The sequence below is a fragment of the Anolis carolinensis genome, chromosome 1 (assembly GCF_035594765.1).
Source record: "Anolis carolinensis isolate JA03-04 chromosome 1, rAnoCar3.1.pri, whole genome shotgun sequence".
NCBI classification, from domain to species: domain Eukaryota; kingdom Metazoa; phylum Chordata; class Lepidosauria; order Squamata; family Dactyloidae; genus Anolis; species Anolis carolinensis.
The window spans coordinates 273,315,840-273,341,908 of NC_085841.1; the positions used below are offsets into that span (position 1 = coordinate 273,315,840).

Consider the following 26,069-nt stretch of genomic DNA (forward strand, 5'->3'; position numbering starts at 1 on the left):
GGGTTTTTTTAATATAAAAAAGCAGCAAATTATAGCTTTTGTTGTATATAAAAGCTCTGCACCACAAGATGTTATAAGTGCTCCTCTGTTACTGCATCAGTAAGTCACCTTCCTTAATGAGATATCACACTGATGCCCCAGATTCATGTGATTATTATTGCTATTAATTATTTATATAGCCCCTCAATGTACATGGTGTGTTACACGAAGGAATAAAACAGATCCCTGCTGTACGCTTACTGCTGAAAAACTAGACAAAAGAGAAACTGTAAGGTGGAAGGGAGAAACTGGAGAAACAAACAAATAATCACGGCCAAGGGCATTTAGGTACACATTTCAGAACAGTCTTGTGTTAATGCCACTTATGATCAGACCTGGATGTACTTGTCATGAATAGGAAGAATAGTCAAGGAGTAAATTGTGATGGCAAATTGTTAAAGCGCTATAGGGCAGGGGCTGTGGGATTTACCCTGAAGTTAAGTGAGATGCGAGTTCTCTGGCTAAGAATTCTAAATGTTGTTATTTATGTGTCTTTGGGTTAATACCTATTTATGAAGAACCTCTCCTAATGTTTTATACACATGATTCAGAGGAGGTTTGCCATGGCTGTCCTCTGAAGGTGAGAGAATGTGACTTCTCAATGATCTTCTCCAGAGAGCTTCCAAGGCTGAAGGAGGGCAGTCTTAGTCCAACACTCAAAACACTACACCACCCCCTCTTTAAACTGCAGATCCCAAGTTGTCATAGGATGGAACCAGGGTGGTTACAGTATATCATAGTGCTATAATTCCAGTGTGAAAGGACCCCAGGTCTGAGATAATCGAATTTCTCAGACACTTCCCAATATTTTCATAAAAACCAGAAGTATGCTTAATAATAATAATAATTTAGTGAAATCCAGTAATAATTTAGTGAAATTTTATTCTTATATCCCACCCCATCTCCCCGAAGGGACTCAGGGCGGCTTACATGGGGACTAAGCCCCGTAATGCAACAATAAAATATATCAACTTAAAATACATTTCAATTACAATGCATTGATACATAAAACATATAAAACATCATAGAAACATAAACCCAACAACAACCAATAACCAATATCCAGCGCAATGGGCATGTTCAAAAAATGGAGGCAAGGCAATAATTATACATGTACAATCTATTGCAAGGTAATTGGTAAGATGGGCCAATAATAAAGTGCAGAGGCTGGGTATAGGTGGAGGTAAAAGGACTCCGTTGTGCCAAATTAGTCAAAAGGACATTGGAATAACCAGGTTTTCCGGTCTTTCTGGAATGTGGCCAAGGTGGGGGCTAATCTGATTTTTCTCGAGAGGGACTATCCAGAGCTGGGAGGCCATCACTGAGAAGGCCCTCTCCCTTGTCCCCACCAACTGTGTTTGAGATGGCAGAGGGAACAAGATCTTTAAGTTTGCAGAGGTTCGTAGTAGAAAATGTGATGGCAAAGATCAGCTGGACCCAAACCTTTTAGGACTTTAGAGGTGATAACCAGCACCTTGAACTGGGACCAGAAACTTATTAACAGCTAGTGGAGCTGTTTTAATAGGGGGGTTGTCCGCTCCCTATAATTCGCTCCTGTTAACAACCTGGCCGCCGATGTTGTACTAATTGGAGCTTCCAGGCTATCTTCAAAGGCAGTCCCACGTAGAGTACATTGCAGTAATCCAAAGAAAGAACAGAAGTGGCTTGCATGAGTGGGGAGAGAAAGAGAGAATCAAGATTATGAAGAATATATGTGAAGGTTGAGTTTTAAAAAGCTTTAGGAACTCGGGCTTTATTTATTGACATAAAATAAGACTTATTTGTTTAAAAATAAATTACAGCCCATTAAGAAATTGCTCTATTTCCTCATACGATCCTGCCTCAGGATTTTACTATCTTCCAGGAGTCTTAAAACTCTTACACATGTTAGATGAGTATATAAATGAGGGACTCAGCATAACCTGTCACCTATCCCATGGCAGACAAAGCCTTTTTTACTCAAGTACAAACCTTGCGGCAAAGTTCATCATTAATATATATAAACATTTTGAAGCTGCACCCTCAAGATATAATTATGTTGAGCAACAGATAATGCAATATGAATAAAAACAAAAATAGAGTTCCCATTTGTGAAGGAGCTTTGCTGAATATGTAAATAAACAGGACATAGGTCATTTAAGAAGAGGAAAGTTTCAACAGGCTTCCCATCACTGATGGAGTATGCATGTGTTTTTAGCTGTCCAGTGATAACAGGGAAATGTTAATATTCTAATAAGAATATTCATTAATTTTCAGCATCATTCGGATATCAATTTAAAGGGATAAAAAGAAATTCCTGCTTAGACATGACATGGCATCCTGAATTTCTGACACATGACAAAATGAATCAGAGTCCCTGGTGAAGACTATTACAACAGGTTTAGCTGTATATGAAAAATACTCTGGTTTCTATACTTCGGTTTTAAAATAAAATTTTATAATTGTAGAGTGGACCTTGAATAGTACTTGCCATGCCCCCCATGTCATAGAATCATAGAATTGTAAGAAACCTCATGGGCTATCCAGTCCAACCCCCTGCCAAGAAGCAGGAAATCACATTCAAAGCACCCCCGACAGATGGCCATCCAGCATCTGCTTAAAAGCCTCCAAAGAAGAAGCCTCCACCACACTCCGGGACAGGGAGTTTCAGTGCGGAACAGTTCGCACAGTGAGGAAGTTCTTCCTAATGTTCAGGTAGAATCTCCTTTCCTGTAGTTTGAAGCCATTGTTCCGTGTCCTAGTCTGCAGGGCAGCAGAAAACAAGCTTGCTCCCTACTCCCTATGACTTCCCCTCACATATTTATACATGGCCCTCATCATGTCTCCTCTCAGCCTTCTCTTCTTAGCTTTGACATGGGCTAGAGATTTGCTATAAAAATGAAGACTTGAAATGCAGGGCAGCTGATGATGTAAATGGGCACCAAGTACCATGTCTGGAATCCTGGTAAAACCCTGTCAACCAGGCAATATGCAACCTTATATACAAAACATAAATATAACCCAAAAAGATGACATTCATAAAAAATTTAAAAACCACAGTAGTACAACAATGAAATTAAAAGCAAAGCATAAACGAAAATCATAGCAGGTATCAAACAAACAATACAAAACACACAGCTGCACAAATATTCAGAATTTTAGAAGTCACTGAGAATAAATAGCTACTTTGCCAGCTGTCAAAAAAGAATTAAGGAATTAAGTGGCACCAAGATGACATTTCACTGAAGGACATTCTGCAATTAGGAAGTCTATAAACATGTGTGTGGAAGGGGGGTACTGATATGAAAGTTGAGCGTCTTCAATGTTTCTTTTCCTCAGTACCTGTTCCTATCTGTCTAACTCTCTTCTTCACTTTCTGACAGAAGCTGGTGTGGTACATCTGTAGTTAATCTTATGGAAAAGGAATTTGAACAGATACATTAATTCTATATAATAAAAGTGTACTGCATCTTTCTACTAGGCATTATTTTTGGACAGTACTTTCATGCAACTTCATCTACTCCACAATGGTTACGATTAAGATTCTTTTTCTCTTCTGCATTTTCTTTTGTACTTTATTTAGTCCATCATTGGGCATGGTTGTATGCACAATTGCATAAACTGAGAAAATTCATTTCACAGAAAGAAAAAGTAAAGGAGGAAACGAGAGCACATGAATGGAATTTCGTACTAGGATAAGGTCTAAAGTGAAATGAAATGAAAGGCAGTTTGAACATCGGGTGTAAAAATGCAACCTTAAAGTCAATGCTAATATTATGTAAACCATTTAATGGTTTTGGATTGTTTTGTTTCCCACTTACAGTTGGCCTTCTTCATTTGTAAATTTATTATTTGTGGATTTGATTATTAGTGGATTTGATCAACATGTTCTCTCTGGGAATATCTAAATCCTCCAGGGTTACTCTATGGTTAGCTTCTGCCAGAAGTTGACCATAGTGTCACCCTGGAGAACATAGGGATTCCTAGAGACATGACTTCATCACTTCTCTAGAAATCTATAGGTCCTCCAGTGGGGTTCTATGGTCAACTTTTGGCTGTCGTATATCTCAGGATGGAAGCAGGAACAAGAGTAGGCCATTTTGGTGAAGTCTGATGAAAGACAATATGAAATGGAATTCTCACTTATCCTTACCTTGTAAATGAATTAATTATGAGTACTGTCAGACTAATCCATCTTTGTTGGATTAATGAAAATGCATTCAGAAAATCATCATCATTATCATCATCATCCCTACCACCTGACTGGCACAACCTGGGGATCACAACCAGACATAGTGAAGACATCTAGCCTTGTGCTTTGCTACTCTGCTGTTGAATACGCATGCCCAGTGTGGAATGCAGCTCACCACATCAAAACAGTGGATGTGGCTCTTAATGAGACATGCCGCATTATCACTGGTTGTCTACACCCCACACCACTGGAGAAATTATACTATTTAGCCAACATCCACTGGGAAGTAGCAGCCAGCAATGAAAGGACCAAGGAAGTGACATCTTCAGCCCATCTCCTGTTCGGATATCAGCCAGCATGCCAATGCCTTAAATCAAGAAATAGTTTTTTAAGATCTACAGAGGTGCTCACAGGAACACCTCAGCAAGCGAGAATCCAAAAGTGGCAGGCTAAAACCTGGAACCTCAACCCATGGCAGATACCAAATGAGACACTCCCTCCTGGGCACACAGAAGACTTGGTGACTTGGAAGGCGCTGAACAGACTGCACTCTGGCATCACAAGATACAGAGCCAGCCTTAAGAAATGGGACTACAAAGTGGAGTCCATGACATGCGAGTGTGGAGAAGAGCAAACCAGAGACCATCTATGCAGTCTGAGCCCTGCCACATGCAAAATGGAGGACCTTCTTATAGCAACACCAGAGGCACTCCAAGTGGCCAGCTACTGGTCAAAGGACATTTTGTATAATGCTATGTCAACTTCTAAATGAATGATGACTCTGCAGTCACTTGGACAAATTTCTTTTTAAAGCATCTTTATTTCACAATTGCTAATCTAAGGTCAGTGATGGACTTGACGGCCACTATGTTGATTTCTATGCCTCAGAGATGAATCAAGGAGGACCTTAAACAGGACATGCAAGACCACCAGGTAACTGACAGACTGGAAGGTTGTTGTTGTGTGTGAAGAATGCTGCAAAAATTCAAACATTAAGATTTCTTTCCTATCTTGACAACAAATCTGAACTAAAAGGAGACTGCAAAGTTTTTCTATTAGACATCAGCACTTCTTCAAGTGGCTTAAGCCATATACTTTAATGCTTGAAAATATGAGCAGTGCCTTATTTCAATCTCGATGCAGTGATTTCCCAGACTGACTGACTGCTTAAAATGTATGTGACTGCTGAGGAAAGGATTCTGTCAGCTCTGCCTTTTTACTCGCTTTCCAATAACACGTTTACATAAAACATACTTTCTTTCAAATATCACAGTAGCTACCACTAACTCTCTTGGAGAGTGGATTCAAATTGATCTTCAATTCATGCATTTTTCCATCTTCTACATATGTTATCTACATGCACATAATGGAAGCAAGGAAAGGATAGCACAAATAAAATGTAGCACTGGCATCACACTCCAGAACTGGGGTTGTTCTGCTCCTTTAAAAATCCATAGTGAGAAATGATCTTATGTTTAGGAGACTACTTGAGATAAGAGGTATTATCAACAAGCAAAGATTCAAGCCAAAATCCTTTCAAATGTATATGATCCGAATAATGTACTGTATAGCATTATAGGGTTTTCTTTTATGCATGCATTCAGGTAAGATAATACTGGCAACCTGTAATGTAACTGGAAGTTCTGGAGTTTTAATTCTGTAAATTGATGTAGCCATCCATATACAGTGGAACCTAGATTTAAGAGTGCCCCAACTTAAGAGCATTTTGAGTTAAGAGCCATTGTTTGGCCCAGGTTTTGCTTTGACATACAAGCAGCATTTTGAGTTAAGCGCTACCACCACAAGGAGTGCTAGCGTGTGAGTACAGGGCTTTAGGGCTTCAAGAGAGCAGCCTCTGTGCCTTGTGCCTCCATCCACTTGTCCGCTTTGGGAGATTGGTGTCTGCTTTGCTCTTGTCTGCTTTGAGATACTTAGGGTTAGTTGATTTTGTGTGGTTTTTATTCCTGGTATGTTTGGCTTCATGAAGAGAGAGAGAGGGGGGGAAAGACAGCAAGAGAGGGATGCAGGCTGGAATGAGTACATTGTGAAGAAAATGATGCTTTTGCCTCTTCACTTTGTACTTTGTGCTTCCTTGCCCCAACTTTGTGCTTCTACCATTTTAAAGATGACCTTTCCTTTTATTGTTCCATGTGATTGTGCCTTTATACATTATTTGTTATTTATGAAGTACATTTTCTTATTTTAAAAAAATATAATAAAAATGGGGTGGAGGGTTCAATAGGGTAGAACAAATTAATAGTATTTAAATGCATTTCAATGGGAAAATTCAATTAAAGAGCAATTTGAGTTAAGAGCTCAGTCATGGAACAAACTCCCAACAAATGGTATCACTGTACAGTACAATTCCCGTATTCATGAGGGATGCATTTCTGAACTTATAGTAGAAATAAGAAACTGTGAATAATAGTGAACTTTGCTGGGATGAAGGATTTTCACAAGAGGTTATCATAAAGTCACCCTGTAAAAGACTCCTAAAGAGGTATCCTCTTTAAGAATTTGGTAGGTCCTCCAACTTGGCTCTATGCTAACTTTTGGGGGAATATACAACAGAATCAACTGCAAGATGTTAGAAAATTCCTAGAAATGACGTATTTTATTGGATGCTATTAGATGTATTTCCTGTGTTTTGTGGAGGCATAAGTAGTGAATCTAACATGGAGGTTGCCACATCAGTAGCAGAACTATATTTATTTATTCACTGGTGGAGTTTCACATTTATACGCAGTCTTTACTCCAAAGAACAGAAACTATACACAAGTCATTTTCTCATTTTGTATCCTCACAACTATCCTGAGAGGCTGGTTATGATGCAATCAGGCAATTGACCAAAGGTCACCCAGTCAACTTCATGGCTGTGTGATAATTTGACCCTGAGTCTTCTGAGTTCACATCCACCATTTTAACCTCTACGTCTCACTCCTTTTATCACAGTATTGAACTATATTCCATTCTTAGTTATATACAGAAGCATTATCCTATACTTGTTGGGTTCACTCTTGAATGCACTTTAAATTAACCCCCTCCCTCAAACACTGAAAATGTGCATAATGGATGGAGGAGAATGACATGCCATGGAGAACTGGCTTTGGGATTCCAGCTGCTGCAAAACAAAGGGAACTATTTCTAACACAGCACAGCTATTTTTGTTCATAAGTTCCATGTCAACTGAAAAAGTTGGCTTTCCTTTGGGGGAGGGAGGGGTCTTTTTCACAATCTCCACCTAACTGTCTCCCCCGTCTCCATATCCTAAAGAAAGACTCCCAAGTGCCTCCATTCAAATGGACTGAAAACAGAGCCAGTAGGGGGAGAGTTCCCGCAGAACACATTGTTGTCATTGCTGACCTATTCAACAGCAGTGACAGCAACCTGCCTTTGTCTTCTACTCTTCTAAACAAACTGATGACAGACTGGGTCTTATGACAGAAATATCACGAATTAAAGCATTCACAGTGGGAGCAAGCAACAGGGCCGGTACACAGACAGAAATGGGGAGAGATGGTCAATAAAAGGGGATGGGAAACAGGATCAAAAGGGGCTGGCTCACAATGGGCTCTTGGCTCAAAAGAGGAGCACACAATTGCATAGGTCAGAATTTACAAAAGGGAGTATTCCCTAAATGGCACCTTCAGCCCAGCAGGGAAGGATGTGGGAGTGAGAGTGGGACAAACAATCATTGGGGGTGGGGGGAGTTGTAAAGGAAGAATATTATTTCAGTCTGACAAATGCCTAAAAGGAGTGAGGCAATGATAAAAATTTTTGCTATGTAGCTCTGTAGCCTTCTCAGCCAGCCATATATATTTCAGACATTACATCAGTTTGGAAAACAGGTTTTATTGGGCAATTCCTGTTCCAATACAAACCCACCATCCATTCTTACTCATTGACATATGCACACACATGAACACCCTTTAGATTTCACATACTCTCCTTGACCCACATATGCATCTCCTAGTAGAAATTGCCTTTCAGACAAGTGAGGCCCCTTCCACACAGCTGTATAAAATCTCACATTATCTGCTTTGAACGGGGTTATATAGCCATGTGGACTCAGATAATCCAGTTAAAAGCAGTTATTGTGGATTATCTGCCGTGATATTCTGTGTTATATGGCTGTGTAAAAGAGCCCTGAGACACGCAGCTCATTTTATGTTACAATGGGATCAATAAGCTTATATTTAAGGTCATGTTGATGATGTGTCACAGTTGTTAACTACATCTGATGACAGACTTATGAAGAGCTTAGAATATGACTTTTTGAAATAGGAACTTGTTGCTGGTGTTGTAGCCCAGCCTCCATCTGGGCTGTCAGGTGAGCCTGAGGTTGGGCCTGTTCAGCCTGTGATTGTCCCTGCACCTGCTTGTCAGAGCCTGTGATTCCTGTTCCTAGGCAGCCACAGTTTGTAGAGCCTGAGCTTCCTGGCCCTATGTAGCCACAGTTTTTTCCAGTGGATTCTGGGACCAGAGACATAATGGTTGCAAGTAGGCAATTTGAACCGCATTCCTCAAAGCAGTCAAGGTTAGATCTCCTGGTGCCAGATGGACATTCTAGTTCGGATTCTGGAAGTGATAAGGCAGATAGGGCTAATGAGCTTGACAGAAGGAAGGCGATAACTCAACAGAGGAAAGATAGGGAGTATGACTGAAGGAGTAAACGATTGCTTTTGAAACGAAATAATGAGCATACTTCTCATGGGAAGAGACCTTGAATTTTTCTTAAGAAGGGCTGCTTTCTCTGACAGAGTCAGAGGTGGTAACTTTGCTTTTCCAAGAGAGGAAGATCTCTGCTTCGTGTCCCTGTGAATTCCTGCAGCTTTATATCTTGATCTGAGTTCCAGCCTCGTTCTTGTTTCTGTGTATCCAGTTGAATGTTCCAGTAATTTTGCAGTTTGGATTTCTGTTCCAGTCAAGACCCTTGCCTTGTGTTCCAGCATTGACTCTGTACCTTGGACCAAACTTGGAGTTTTGTTCCTGTATTCCAGTTTTGCTTCCTGTGTTTCCAGCTTGACTCATGCCTTGGATTATTCCTTGATATCTTATTCGGATTATACGTGATGCCTGTCTTGGGACTTACTTTGATATCTTGTTTGGACTATGTTCTTTGAGTGACTTCTATAGACTCTTGCTTCAAGATTTTCAAGTACTTTGTTCTTGCGGATTCAAACCCATTTTATTGACTTTGAACTTTGATTTGCTATTGCTTGCATATAATCTTCAATAAAAAGCTTGCTTGATTATATCCTGGGGTTTCAGTGTTATTTTGAGGTGCCTATGCAGCCTAGCAGTGCAACAGCTGCACTCATTTAGAATCCTATTCTGATCACCCAGCAGAGTATTACAACTTCTTGTATCTCTGTGTGGAAGGAGCCTAAGGGCCCTTCCACACAGCCATATAACCCAAGATATCAAGGCATAATAACCCACAAAATCTGCTTTGAACTGGAATATCTGAGTCCACACTGCCATATATTCCAGTTCAAAGGAAAAATATGGGATTTTATTCAGCTGTGTGGAAGTGGACTAAGAGGTCACTCTGGCTCTTTCTACACAGCTGCATAAAATCCACATTGAACTGGATGATATGGCAGTGATATGGCAGTTCAAAGCAGATATTGTGGATTATCTGCCTTGATATTCTGGGTTATATGACCGTGTGGAAGGACCCAAAGATAGTTGCTACCCATATGAACCTTCCTCCTCGATGGATTGTCACCTCGTCATGGTGAGGGGGCTTGCGTGTTCCAGTGAACCTGTGGGCACAACCACTGGAGTCATGCACTCCCAGGAGGGGCCACAGGGGAGGATCCAGACCAAGCACAATTCAAAGACCCTAAGACCTCAACGGCGGAGCAGGTGGAGGATAACATGGTACATGGTACAATGTCTGTGAAGGCGGAAGAAGGCTGCAACAGACTGGGAAGCCACTGTCATTATGTAATCACACCACTACTGGGACCTCACTCTGTGAAGACTGTGTGTTGACCGGTCGTGCACCGACCTCCACACATTAAAAAAAATCACGCACAGGTGTCTTCCAAGAAAAATAAAAACTAACAAAAGTCCCATGGCAATCAACAAGTGGTGACGGGGGCAGGTCTGTGAAATCTGGAAGCCCCTAGTCACAGACTGGCACATGGGCGGTGGATATGGACTCAGTCGCTCTACCTCAAGGTCCGAGGCAGTTGAGTAGTCCAGCAGCCGTATCCATGACTGAGCAGCCCTTTTTAGGATCTGCTCTGCTCACCCCACATGGGGAAGAGGCTGGAAAAGGTGCCATAAACATAGTCTGCCTCTCTTATCCCTGACTGGACTGCCGTGTCCAGAGGGGTCACCACTCTGCGGCCAAAAAAGAGAAATGAACACCCCGAATGCAGGACTGCTATCATTGCAAGGGAGCTGGGACGCTTTAACATCGGCATAGCAATGCTTCAGGAGACCCGGAGAGCAGGAGAGGGACAGCTAAAGGAAGAAAAAGGAGGCTACACCTTCTTCTGGAAAGGGCTGCCTGAAGAAGAGCGAAGAATACATGGGGTTGGCTTTTGCTATTGAGGAAGCAAAGACCACCAGCATTGAAGCTATGCTCCTACGCCATCAACTCCACTGGACTGGCCACGTTGTCCGAGTGCCTGATCACCGTCTCCCAAAGCAGTTACTCTACTCCAAACTCAAGAACGGGAAACGTAATGTTGGTGGGCAGGAAAAAAGATTTAAAGATGGACTTAAAGCCAACCTTATAAACTGTGGCATAGACACTGAGAACTGGGAAGCCCTGGCCCTTGAGCACTCTAACTGGAGGTCAGCTGTGAACAGCAGTGCTGCGGAGTTAGAAGAGACACGAATGGAGGGCTTAAGGGAGAAATGTGCCAAGAGGAAGGCCCGTCAAGCTAACCCTGACTGGGACTGCCTTCCACCTGGAAACCGATGTCCTCATTGCGGGAGAACATTCAGATCAAGAATAGGCCTCTTCAGCCACCTAAGAACCCACCCACAGGACTCCACAGCTGGAAGACCATCATCCTCAAACTACAAGGGATCGTGTAAGTAAGAACCTGCCTCCTCTCCTCCAATTACTTATATTCAATCAGAATACAAATAGTGATGAATAACAGGCAGAAAGACTGTTATGTTGTACTAAATAGTAAATAATACAAAGGAACTACAGCTCTGGCAATTATTGGCAAAAGGTAACACAATTGCAGATCGTTAATTCCCCTCACCCCAAACCATAACTGTCTACCAAGGTAAACTTCCCATGCAAACTCAATAGGGGACTATGTAAACTCAGTGGGGGACACAGGCCCCTTCCACACAGCTGTATAAAATCCACATTGAACTGGATTATATGGCAGTGTGGACTTAGATAACCCAGTTCAAAGCAGATATTGTGCCTTGATATTCTGGATTATATGTCTGTGTGGAAAGGCCCACAGTCTCAACCTCAAAAAACTCAATGATAGATTCACTGTAGGATAAACCATATTGTTTATGATCACAATCAAACCAGTGAATAGTTCAACTATTTTAAAAAGAGTTATATGGTCCTTGTAGTTGACCCTGATCAGCATTCTGGCCATAGCATTCTGGACTGGCTGTAGTTTCCAAATGATTTCCAAAGACAGCCCCACATAAAGTGCTTTACAGTATTATGACTATGACCAAAAATGACATCTCAAAGAACAAGGGCAGATAGTGTAGTAGACTTAGCTGTGCAAATGCACTCCTGGCCACCATTGAAACTTGGACATTTACGTTTAGTCCAGGAAAATGTCCAAGCTGTGGGTCTAAGATTTCAGGAATAGTGTAACCATGTCTTGTGCATGCAAAATGCCAGTTAAAGTGAAGGATAAAAGCAAACAAAAGAAATGTATCCACTGTCTCTGATAGGCTGTACCACTTGTAATCTCTGCCAATTGCCTTCCAGGCATGTAGACTGGAGCATGTAGTTAACATGGGTTTGGAAGCACTGAGCTTAAAGAGTAAGTAAAGAATGTGTGTCCAATTTGAAATCTTGTGGTTGCCTCCTGTAATTTATGAAGGGCCCTTTAAACTGCTCCGCCAGAGAAGTCCTGGGCCTAATTAAACTACAAAACTCAGAATTCTGCAGGAGGCAGCTACAGGATTTCAGGTGGGATGCACACTTTTTACCTGCTCTTTAAGCTCTAGTGTAATAAGGGTCAGTTCACCCAATTATTACCCTTCCCTGGAAATTTGTAAAGACAGAATAAGCAATTGCCAGAAGATGAAGAGCTTCATCCTTCATCAAATGACTCACCTTGGGTTTCTTTAATTTTAAAATGACCAAAATCCTGTCTCCTGGATCTCAGGAAGTATGAGGAGGCATTTGTGGCCAAAGTGGGGGGATCAGTTTAAACATTTTAAATATTCAAAAAATGTGAGTGACTCCGAGGATGGTCTAGGGGTCATCTCCAGTCCTTGGGTCACACTTTGTTTGTAAAGCACTAGATGGGTTATCTAAAGTTTTTACCCCTTTCAGCTGAACGCCTCTATTTGATGGCCTCTATTTGATGGCCTCTATTTTGTGCATGGAGAATACAAGTTAAAGTCTAGATACTAATAAATCTAGTAAACCTTTCTATGATGAGTTATCTTGCTGATGCGCCAACCTCTCTGTTCAACCATAAGATGGCTTGGAAAAGTAAAATGCAGAGAAGTAGCTGAACATCCCCCTTTTCCTAAAATATAAATCTGGCAGCAGTTAAACACTGGATTTGAGACACTCTGCAGAAAGCAGAGAGAGCTTTCTGTCTTTTCATGGTATATTAAAGGTCACACAATTATTATAAATTCTTGCTCTGGCAGCTCTAAGAGCAATGAAAATCAGTCTCAAATTTCTAGCGAACAATGAAGTCCCCACAGAGTTTTCAGCTTCTCCAGAAAATCAGGCTATCTCAAGCTGTGTTGACTTTAAGGATGTCCTGAATGCCCATCATAAAACATTTGCTACTTGCTGCACACACACTGCACTTGCCGTCTTTCTACAGCTAAAATTAAGCTTTATATTTCATGGCCATTTGGAATATCATTATTGTCGCTGTTCTGCTACTAGATATCAAAAGGCAGGTGTGTTCTGTTAAAGGAATAAGACAGCAGACTGACACGTTTTCCTTTTACTTATGAAATGACTTCCTTGTGCAGACAAAATTAACATCTGTTTTAAAGAAAACTACCAAAGAATTATTGAGTTTTTCACTTATTTGAGCAAGGACCCTAGAAGCTCAGAGTTTGAATTCCTGCTCAGCATTGGGTGAACTTGGGGAACTTAGGATCTTTTAAGCCCCATCTGCACAGCTATATAATCAAGTTTCTGGATACAGATTAACAGCATTGAACAAATTATATGGCAGTGCAGACTCATCATCCAGTTCAATGAAGTTAATCTGAATTCAGAAACTGGATTATATGGCAGTGTAGATCCACAAAAGAAAGTGACAGCAAACTCCTTCTGAATGCTATTGTCCTTCCCCTAAAAAAAACCCCTTGATATAGGGTTGCCATAAATTGGAGGCAATTTGAAAGCACAAAACAACAATACAATCAGAGGCCAAAACTAGTTTGAATGAAGTATCAGGTTCAAGAGAGATGACACTGAACATTTTCCTTGTTGATTCAGATAACTGGGTTATCTGAGTCCACACTGCCATGTATTCCAGTTCAAAGCAGATAATGTGGGATTTTATTCAGCTGTGTGGAAGGGGCCTTTGTTACCGCTAGTCTGGATTACTCTAACACGTTCTATGTGGGACTGCCTTTGAAGAATGCTTGGAAACTTCAGCTGGTCCAAAGAGCTGCAGCCAGGTTGCTCACTGGAGCTGGCTACAGGGAGCAGACAACCCCCTTGTTGCAGCAGCTCCAGTGGCTACCAGTTTGTTTCTGTGCACAATTCAAAGTGCTGGTTATGACCTTTAAAGTCCTAGACAGCTCTGATCCAGGCTATCTGGCTGACAGTATCTCCTTGTATAAACCTGAGATCTTCAGGAGAGGCCCTTCTCTCAGTCCCACCTCCATCTCAAGTTCAGTTGGTGGGAACGAGAGAGTGGACCTTTACAGTGGCTGCCCCTTGGCTCTGGAACTTCCTGCCCAGGGAAGCCAGAATGTTAGCCTGTTTCCTTCCGGCAACAGGCTAAAACCTTTCTATTCAGACAGGCTTTTAAAGAAGATGGTTTTAAAGATCAAGTCAGGGGCTGCTGTGGTTTTTAGTTTTGAATATGTTTTTATGGATTTTCCACTGTAATGTCATTTCTGGCCTTTTTGAATGCCTAAGTGGGAAAAATGGTGGTGGTAGGCAGCGATGGGTGGCCTCCTGAGATGGCTCTGGTACTTTCCCCCTCTGCAGAATGACACTCATTTTACTCACAGATCATACCAAACTCCATGATTTTGATCCCAAAATCCACCTTCAATGTATCCATGAGATCAATTTATGCATGAGTATATATAGCAATCAGGTGCTGAGTACCACCTCCATATTTCAGCTGATGATGGCACATACATTGCAGTTGCACACAGTTCTGCAAAACATCAGACTATTTCATCTATCTATTCTTGTCTCTTTACTAATTGCACAATGCATCATTTGGCACAAAAAAGTTATTTAATGGCATTTTAAATTTGCCATTTACAAGAAAGTCCTAAAATATGATTTCAAATATCCTGCATGATATTATTTTGTTTGTGTTGGTGTCTTTGTCAAGTCTCAGTAACAATTTTGCTTTAGCAACTTCAGCTATTATATTCAATTTCTGACAAGTAGATTTTTATTTAGATAGAAAAGCAGTATGTAAAAGAATTCAGTAGTGGTTGATCAAGAACAGCACACTTTGTGTTATAAATGGAAAATCACATCTTTCTATATTTTTAAAAAAACATACATGTATTCCTTGCTGCAATCCATAGAATTAAAATGTTGCAACAGGAAATTTAAAAACATTTTAGATAATTACTTATGAACCTTCAACGTATTCATTCAGAAGGGGTTTTCAGACTAGACATAGCCATTTTTAATTCTTTTACCATTTCATTCTGTTCATTGAGTTAAATGTATTGGCTTAGTCATCAAGGCCAATGGTTATTCAATTTCCCATGCTTGTGACTTTTGACATTTACATTTGTCCTTGCCTCATGCCTTAACTTTGTATTTACATGACTTTTTGCACCTGCATTTCTGATGGACATTTTGATCAGATAGCAAACACCTTTAACAATTTCTACAAGTGATGGGATCTTTGCCAGAAAATAAATGCCTTCCAATTTTTAGATCTGTTTTGCTGAAAGTACTCTCGGCTATCTGAATCCACACTAATTGGCACAGCACCCCCTTTGACATTTTATGGCAGCAAAGGGTAAGCATCAGAGCCGCCCTAGGTATTTTTCAAGTGTAGGCGAACAGAATTTTGCCCCCCCCCAAACCAATCACTGAAAAATAAAAGCGTCGGATAAGCGAAAATGTTGGATAATAAGGAGGGATTAAGGAAAAGCCTATTAAACATCAAATTACATTAAGATTTTACAAATTAAGCACCAAAACATCATGTTTTACAACAAAGCAACAGAAAAAGCAGTCTCGACTGCGCCCCCGTATGTTTTGCGCTCGAAGCGACTGCTTAATTCGCCTCATTGTTGGACCGGCTCTGGTAAGCATATTGGTCCCAAAATCCAGATGGGGATTGCCTGCTTTCAAGGAACTTAATTGGCAAGGGGAATGTGTCTTAAAAATTCCTATTTTTAAAACAATGATGGACAAGGTGGATGTGAAGCAATCAGTCTAATTGCCTGATACACCTGGGTTTCCAATCTGTCCTATCCACAATCTAAAGCAGGCATTTTTGGCTTGGGGTCGCATTGCAGACCTGTCCAGGAGGGAAGGGGGCCAGGTACCCGCTTGGGGAGGGGGGCAGGAAAGGACAGATATCATCCTCAGGTTGTTGTTCCAGCATAAAGACAGGATTGCTTTCCCCATCCTTATGCTGGGAGAAAGGGAAAACACATGGCGACGGCCCCAATCCTCCTTCCTCAATCCTCGGGCTGTCCTCTTGGCATTATGCCAGGAGGAGGTCGAGACAGGCAGTGGCTGAGAGTTGGAGGGCTCTCAGCTTCTGAGTGCCTTCCTTGAGCTGTCCTCCTGGTGCATAAGGATGGAGCTGCTCACGCCGTCCTTATGCTGGGAGAAGGATGAGACAAGTGGTGGCTGCGAGCACTCCAGAGGGCTCTCAACTGCTGTGTACCTTCTTCACTTGTCTTTTTGGCATAAGGATGCAATGAGGCACCATGTCCTTATGCCAAGAGGACAGGGAAAATGAGGAGGGCCTGAGGTAAACGCCCTGGGGGCCACATCTGGCCCCGGGTCTTAATTTGCCTATGCCTACTCTAAAATAATTCCTAGAGGTCCATCTAGCTGAAGGGGACATATTATTCGAGAAGTAAATCCAGAGTTTACCAGTGCCATATCAGACCCAGAACTAAGCACAGGGTAGACACCCTGCTAAGCAGGTGGCCTCAGAGCCCTGCCCTCTAGTTGCTTGTTGCCTTTTTGCAATTGTAGCTTTGACCAATGCTGTGGTCACAGCATTTCTTCTGGCCAGGGAGGCAAGTCTTTGTGATTGGAATAAGTAGTATTCTCGGGAATTTGGGCATTGGGCACATATACTGATTAGGAAGATGAGAAATGTAATATTCATGCTTTTTGCCTTGCCCAATGAAGTTTGGGACTGGTGCGCACTGGTGCAGACTAACCTCACGTGTTGATGATATTTTGAATGAGAATGAGTTTATTAAAATATCACGTCTGGACCTGGTGGCTAAGGCCACCGCTGACTTACATATAATCAACAACTTCTTCACATGTGCAAAATTGCCCATCCTTTTAATGTTATTATTATCTTTTTGATTTGTAAACACAGGTAGAATAATGTAAATTTCAGTAACAACTGCATAGTACAAACAGAATGTTATTCACTTAATATTGCCAATTCCGCATTTATTTACCACTTGTATCTAACAATATGACTCCCCTCTCCCCTCCTCTTGGAACACTACTTTCCTTCATACAAATATTAATTTAATTGATCAATCGTGGAGAGAGTATAGTTCAGTTCTTTGCATTTTCCTTTTCCCTTAACTCTTATATATCAATCTTACCCATTTCAAATCCCAATTCTTCTGGATTCAGCCTGTTGTATATTTGGTTATTCTTTTGAGGATGTAGTCCTAGAGCATGAAATCCACTAAATATTCAAATCATTTTTAACTTCCCACTTTCTGTGCTTTTTCCAGCCCAACTCCACAGTTGCTTGGGTAGTGACTGTCATATATTCTATAACTAGTTTGGAGACCTGGCAATGCCGGGTAATTTGAAAAAGGCATTGTTTGTTTTGGGAAGTTAGGTGATATCACTTAGGTAATCTGTAACACTATTTATTAGAAAAAAATCAATCTTTAGTTTTGTTTTTTATGTGCACTCCCACATACCTAAGGATGTGGGTGAACTACAATTCCCATAATTGTGGGTCAATCCTCCCCAAACCCAGCCAGTATTCAGAGTTGGCCATGTTGAGTCTGTGTGCCAAGTTTGGTCCAGATATGTTGTCATCTGGCTGCAGTACTCTCTGGATAAGGGTGAACTACAGCTCCCAGATTCCAAGGGCAATCACCCCCCAAAACCAGCCTGTATTCACCATTGGCCATATTGGATCTGTGTGCCAAAACACATTTTTATAATGTGTTTTAACAATGTTATTAACAGATCTGTTTATATTGTTTTGTTTTTATGATTGCAATTTGGGCATTACATTTTGCCAATTTTTGTAAGCCGCCCTGAGTCCCCTCGGGTGAGAAGGGCGGGGTATAAATGTTGTAAATAAATAAATAAATAAATAAGTTTGGTCCAGATCCATTGTCAGCTGAGTTTAGGGCTCTCTGGATAAGGGTGAACTACAACTCCCAAAATCAAGGTCAATTCCCACAAACCCCAACAGTATGTTCAGTTGGTCATGGGTCTTTGAATTTGCAGTCACAGAACGAAGCAGAGGCTCTTTCCCCAATCGTAGATGAGGCAAAACAAGAACACACTAGGAGGAATGAGAGGAACATGGACACTTCTAATTGGATTATCCTTGATGAGTGCAGGGGGGGGGGGGTGTCCCTGAGGAAGAGGCCAGTTCAGAGCTACACAATTTCTTAAAACAGAGATACTGAAGGTACAATTGCAAACAATACCAGTAAGGAGAAAAAAATAGGAGAAGTGTAAAACAACCAGAATGGATGTCCAAAGAACGTTTAACTCAGCTAAGATTTAAAAGAGACAAGTGCAAAAAATGGAAAAGGGGGAAATCACCGAAGAGGAATTCAAACAAATAACCAACATATGTAGGGAAAGGGTTTGTAAGGCTAAAGCACAAAATGAACTTAGGCTTGCCAGAAATATTAAAACCAATAAAAATGGGTTCTTTGGTTATGTTCGTAGAAAAAGGAAGAAAAAGGAAACGGTAGGGCCTCTACATGGAGAAAGTGGTGAAATGCTAACAAGGGATAGGGAAAAGGCAAAATTGCTCAACTACTTCTTAGCCTCAGTATTCTCCCAAAAGGAGATTGGGGTTCAACCTGAGCAATACGAAGCAGATGAGGAAATTGGGGAAATGCAACCCAAAATAGGTAAAGAAGCAGTCCAGGAATGCCTTGCTACCCTAAATAAATTCAAGTCTCCAGGGCCAGATGAACTACATCCAAGAATATTGAAGGAACTAGCAGAAGTAATTTCAGAAACACTGGCAATAATCTTTGAGAATTCTTGGGAGTTTGTCATATGGGTGGAGGCCGCCACCAACTGCACTCTTTTAACGAAGAGGCATGGAAAAAGGTTGTCTCACCTAGCTTTTTTTGTTTTAGTTTTGTAAATCTCAGAAGTCTCCCAAAGTCAGTTTCATATTCAGTGCAAGAAAGCAAAGCAAAGCCAAAAAGGCTGCCTTTCTTCTCTAAATTAATGGGGTCTCGGCATTGGGGAGGGGAGTGTTTTCTGGGAACAGCACAGAACTCTAGGAAATGTAGTTTGGGAAGAGAAGAGTTCTATGCCAACAAAAAGGCCCTGCCCTAAACTACATTTCCCAGAATGCATCAGCATTGGAAAGCACCAATCAAGATAGCAGAGAGAGAGATTTTTCCCACCCTAACAACAGGCAGCCACAGACAGTTCCAATAAATGTTGAATCTGCAAAGAGGAAAACTGACTAATACTTCTCTAGTAAGTAAGTAAATCTCTGTGCTGGGAAGAAATCCCTAAATTGATGGACCTTGGGGGTGCCTTCCAACTGAATGTCAGGAGAGTTTGAATGGTGCCCTTGCATCTGGAAGAAGGAGGTTGGTCTAGATAACCCTTGATGTATTATTTACTATGATATTTGTTCCTGAGTTATAAATGTCAGTTCCTAATTGGTTCTATCATAGAAACATGGAGAAAATTTATTAAACTGCAAAAACTGTTTTTGTAGGAGGGACATCGTGCTATAGCACATTTAAATATTGTACGTATCTTGTTGCATCTCCATCAATTTAAAGAAGTTTGTGCCACATTGTTCCTGGAGTAGAACAACTACTTTTAAAGTCAAGACTACACCATTAAACAGGAAATAACACTTTCAAACCAGGAACAGATTTTCTTTATTATTAAAAAAAAGTTGTTTATAAAAACTTTGAAAATTCGCCAAAAATCCATGGATAAGTGAAATGTTCTGAAATTTGCTGTGCTAACAATGGTCAATGTGTTCTACCATTGTAGCAAGTTTCACCAAATAGTTGTAAAAATGAGGGAGAAAGGAGCCCCTGAAATTTCCCCAATTATAGTAATTTAATTAGGAGCATTTATATAATGAAATAGTAACGAAATTTCCTTTATATCTCTGACCTAACTGTAATGGATGCAGCATCTGGAATTCTGGGTTTGGTAATTTATTGAAACACAGCTCTCTGATTAATAATAATAAATGCCCCTCCATCAGCTGCATATCCCAGTATTCCACAGAATTAAAACACAGGAAAATCATACCACTGTATTTGTGTGTTGCTCCATTAATATCCAGAGTAAATTAACTACACTGTTCACACTTCAACTACCCCTGTCCAGGATTGTAATTAGCTTAATCTGTAATATCTAATGCAAGTCAAAAAAATAATTCATTTGATTTTTAAAAGTCCAAGTACCAAGCTGGGTTCCATGTCTGAGCTGTTAAGACATGTTTCCCATCTGGTCACTGGAATAAATACAATCTTTAATACCTAGCATCAGGAGAAAAATGGGAACAAGATATTCAACCCATTAGTAATGTAACTGTTCCTTTGGGGAGAGAGTATCCAAATATTCAGTAGGAACTGAAAGATATACCAAGCTGCCAAATGTAGGTATGAATATCCCACAATGATGAATGATTCCTAATAGTTTTGTTTCCATTCAGGAACAATATCTAATAATTTAGAAATTGAAAATCAGAGGAGAAATTTGAATGAGAAAATCTCTCTCAGGGACACCAAAATAAAGGGAAAGTGAATCAGAGAGGAATGGAGAACAATCACAAGCAGCCTGCTGTGGTGTGTCAGTAAGGGTATCACAAACATGTGCGCTTTACCTATTTCTTTTTGATGCGATGCCATTGTCATGCCTCAGACTGCGGCTGAAAATTGTTTGTCTAGCAGTTCTGGTAGGTTTGATTCAATAACTCTTATAAGAGGGCAGGCAGGATATCAATGCTGTTTTATTGCCTTTTTCTCTCCCTACAATAGCAATGCTCCAGTCATACAGTATTATAAAGTGCCGTCACTGGGGCTCAGCGTCTATTGTAGTCAGGTTTCATCACCCCCATCACTGCGAGATGGGGTTTGTAATGGAGAAAGGGTCATTTTCTAAAATGTTAACTAGCAGGAGCCGATTGGCTGGCACTGGGCAAGGGGAGACAGGGCTGGGATGCTCTATTAACCCACTGACAGGCATGGGATGAACTAGGAAGACATTGCTAACAAGAAAATGAGCCGTTTGCTATTGCTTCTTGACAAAAATCGCTGCATGGCATGTTGAAGTTTTTGACCTCAGCCTTGAAATCTGTTATTTTAGAGGAAGCCTATTGGCCCCTTGAGTATTTCCAAAGTAAGAGGTGTCAAAGATATGGTCTTTTCTTTCATAACAAGGGCAAGGGGCAGTGACGGATAAGGATGACCATTGTTAAAAGAAAATTAGCAAGATATTCTGTTCTAGGCAATTGAATTGGGCTGAGGCTTTTTAGGAGTCCTATACTCTCCTCAGAATTAGCTGGCAGAGCCAATGTGTTGATGCAAAAAGTGATTAGATTTTAATTTTTAGCAAAACCAAATAAAGACCAGTTCACATTTTATGGGCCAGCTTAGTGTCTGTCAGTGTTTAATGTGACCAATGTGAAAAGATGGCCAAAATCACACATAGTGAATACATGTTGGGAAATTTTGATCAATCTGCCATCTCTTTACACCATATGAGCTTCACAAGCTAATTTCATATGGAAAACACGAATACCCCTAAAATGGGAAGTACTCTTTGAAGTCTGCAAAATAAATAGCAACATAGCTTAGACCTCTTCCATGCTTTACCTGAGGAATTAGTGCAGTAACGTGCAAGGTTTTGCTGTTGGCAAGAAATTTTTTTATTCAATCATCAGTCTTTTTGGAATTTCAATACTATTATTTATTTATTTATTTACAGTATTTATATTCCGCCCTTCTCACCCCGAAGGGGACTCAGGGCGGATCACATTATAACACACATAGAGCAAACATTCAATGCCCATAAACACCTCAAACAGAGACTGAGAGACACACGCAGAGGCAAGTTAACGTTCTTCTGAGGGGATGTTCGATTCTGGCCACAGGGGGGAGCAGCTGCTTCATCATCCATACTGACGGCACTTCCTCATTCCAGGTCGTAAATTAGTTAATCTTGCCTCCCACTTTATAAGTGGTACCTTATCTCCTACTTGATAGATGCAACTATCTTTCGGGTTGCTAGGTCAGCAACGAGCAGGGGCTATTTTTTATTTTTAATTGACGGGTGCTCACCCCGCCACGGGCTGGCCTCGAACTCATGACCTCATGGTCAGAGTGATTTAAGGCAGCTGCTCAACAGCTGCGCCACAGCTGCGCTACTTGTCTGATTGAATAGTCTCATCATGCTTTAATTTGGTACTTCAGGTAGTAGGTATAAAGTGGAATTTGATACTTTTAAGACTGAACTTACTCCCCCCCCCCTCCAAATAATAATAATGATGAAGCATTGTTTTTGATGCTCCTCAACTCCCCAGATTTTTTAGGTTAAATGAATAGCAGAAAGAATGTTGAGTGTTTCCAAAGTCATAAAGAAAAATGAGGAATAGTTATATAGGAAGATGAGCAAACCATTTTCCCCTCATAAAATTCTATATAGGCTGTCCTTTTCTGGTGACACAAACTCATAACGGGATGTCTTTAAAATCTCATTTTTCATAACATTGTCACCTACCTTTGCAGTTTGTCCCATCTAATTCCAGTTATTTGAATCCTACTTATCTCTTGGATACTCATAAAAGATTTGTTGCAATGGTCCCTCCAGTTTTTGAGATATAAATTACATTGGAAAATTGTTCTCATTTCTCTTTTCATATAAGATTTCTCCTCTACCACCCACCGTCCATCCAGTATATGCTAACTTCTTTAATCTATTTTGCTTTACTTCTTGAAAAGGATTCTTAAATCTGCCATTATATGATTTCTATAGAATAGATCCTTTTAAGGTGAAAATGCAGCTTATATTTTTAATAGTCCCGAGTTTCACATTCTGGAATGTATCAGTTAAGTAAACAGAGATTAACAGCACACTGAGTAAATATTGGGTATATTTTATTAATAGCCCATTATTTATTTCTAATTAGCAGATTAACAGAATTGAAACAATGGGAATAGTAAAAAGGTGCATTGCTTAAAAATTCTAAGGAAGCAATCATACATTTTCCCTGAGCTTGAATTGGATACATCAAAAGTCCTGATCTTTTGGGAAAGAGGAAAGCCCACTGGTAGATTTCCACTTATTTCCCAAAGTATGATGATAATGACAATAATGACAAAAAAGAAACAAAAAAGGAGAAAGATGACATGCACATAATATTGTCATTATATACATACATACATACATCTTTCTACTTTTTGTCATATACACACACACATGTATATATGACAAAAATTAAACTAAGACTAAAACACAATTACTAGAATACAAAGATATAAAGATAAATTGAGGAAACACAACTGACTCAAGGCACGTCTAAGCAGACTCTTTACCCAGAAGGGGGACCAAATCAGATCCATGGTGGCTGCATGAGGCATAGAGCTGATTCAGGTTAACATGGCCTTGAACTGTGTTAACAAAATAATAGGATACTTCAGAGCTTCCCTGAAACTCTGGCTCTCATCTGCATTTTTGGCAAGTGTACAAAGTTGTGCCACTTCCAATTCAGGAAGTGTCTGCCATTGTTTACACCAGCACCCTGCTTTCCACAGGCCCAGATAGCCCAGGGACAGGAGATTACACTTACCTGGCCCCATCATTCTGGGCCATGCGGTTCCCAATGGGCACAGAAATGGCAGTATTCATTGCTCGGCCCCTGCAGTGACACTAACCTGAGTGATGAGGCAATTGGAGAAGGATGGGATGACAGGTGCTGGTTCGGTCATGCAGGCCATAGCAATGCTAATCTAGAGTACCATACTCTGGTTCAGCATCACAATTTCTGACTTGTGCAGATGCAGCCTCAAACACAAAAGACCTCTGACCCCAGGCTGTAATGAAAAGAAAAGAGAGAGAAATATATATATTTCCATATTACCATTACAGATTCAACTATTTTCAACTTATGTTATTTCACACTCTTGCAATAGCAACATGTCAGATAATTAGACTGTATTAAATAACATACCATAAATGTATTGATGAAGGCTTCCATGGCTAGGATCACTGGGTTGCTGTGAGTTTTTTGAGCTGTATGGCCATGTTCTAGGAGCACTCTCTCCTAACATTTCACCTGCATCTGTGGCTGGCATCTTCAGAGGTTCTGATTGACTTTGCAAACTTCATGGCTGCTTCAAACTTGCTGATTGCAACATTCACACTGACTTTAAACAGACAAGGGTTCTTTCTCCTGCCCTGGTCATTCCACAGGTATATATACACAATACTTGCCTCACTGCCAACAGAACCTTTGAAGATGCTAGGCGAAACATTAGGAGTGAATGCTGCCCGAAAAACTCACAACCCACACCCTAAATTATTGTTTTCCACATCTGTAGAATGCAAAAGGGATGAAATTTCCAATTGCACTGTTCCCATTTATGTTGCAATCAGCACCCACATTCTAGAAAAGTAAACAAGACTTGATTCAACTACTGACACCCCTCCCCATTCCAGATCACTTAAATTGCCAAAATGATGACACTACTTTGATAGCAACTCTGCAGATGTCCATTAGAGTTGAATCAGCAATGTACTATTTATGAAGAGAGATGCTGCAATAATGGCACCATCCATTCTTCCCAAACAATGCAGCTATTTATCAAGTGATTAAACTGTAGTAACATACTCGGATTTTACAAGCCTATTTCCTCTTGGATCTTAAAAGGGTTTTACTGCCCCAAGTTTGGCAGCATGATTCCTAATAATTTTGATTTTATTACATTATCATATTTTTTAGATTTATCTCCATGTTTTGCATAAGATTCAAATTGTTGCTCGGTATATAAAATAAGATATATTTATCTTGGTCAAAAATCACATTAAGATAATTATCTTGCCCTTTTGGCAGATAATTTTGTTTGCAATATATTGAAAATACTTGTTTTCTTCAACTACTCATTCTTGTTAAAGTAGCTATTTTTTTTTCTCCTGTGGTCATGGCATCTCTCTCTTCCTACATCTTCCTGCCTCCCAGCCTCATCTCTGCCTGCATAATTCGTCAGCCCATATTTTATTTCCAATAAGAATTATTTATTTTCATGTGCAATTATTTTTGGTGGTTTGTCTAACTTGGGATTCATGAAGCTAAACAAAACCAGTAAGCAATACGTATTGGCTTCCTCAGTTCATAGAAATGGCAGTAAGGCAGTAAAAACAGAACCTTTGTCCTGGTGGACCAACATATATGGCAGATACTGTAGATGACTTGGTGGATCACAGGTTAAGGGCAAGCCTCCTTTAGGAACATAGGGGTATGGTTTTTACTGAAAGAAAATGTTTGCAAAAAAAGTGGAGATGGAACTTTTTGTGAACTTCATTTTATGAACTTATTTTGTGGAAGGCAAAATAAGTAGGATTTTCATCCCTAGTATTCTCTCCCATTCCAGGTACAAAACTCAACCAGATGGATTGTTACATCTTTTTCATCATGGATGGTGGGACACCTTTATTCCATGACAGGCCATTTAACACACAACAATCTTCTCAAGGAGTCCATCATTGCCTCTTGCTATTTTATGCCCAGGACATCATTCACACTCTTTTAAATGGGAGAATGGGCAGGAATTTGTGAAAACATTGAACACCATTATCTCCTGTTTGTACTATGTTAGTTGCTGAGCTGTGATGAAGGGTGATTAGATGTGGATTGCCATCTGAATTGGTCTTGTTGAGCCTTTTTATTCCTTTTTATTTTGTTGAATAGTCGATAATCTTTTTTCACTTTCTTGTTAATTTTTCTGTTTAACAAATCCGTATATGCTTTTGTTTTTCCTATCTCAGTTGTCCCTAGCCATTCTTGCTATTTGGTTTTGTTGTTACTTAAAAATTATA

At 40.3% G+C, this 26,069-nt stretch overlaps 1 long non-coding RNA gene across 1 annotated transcript in view; it reads right to left on the minus strand.

Annotated features, from left to right (window-relative positions):
• Positions 1 to 904: 904 nt before the first annotated feature.
• Positions 905 to 26,069, minus strand: part of LOC134295384 (uncharacterized) — a 72,175-nt gene continuing 47,010 nt past the window's right edge. The window contains exons 4-5 of the long non-coding RNA XR_010001934.1: positions 23,909 to 24,067; positions 905 to 1,703 (exon numbers count right to left, since the gene is read on the minus strand). This is a non-coding gene — a long non-coding RNA (uncharacterized LOC134295384). The remainder of the gene's footprint in view (positions 1,704 to 23,908; positions 24,068 to 26,069) is intronic.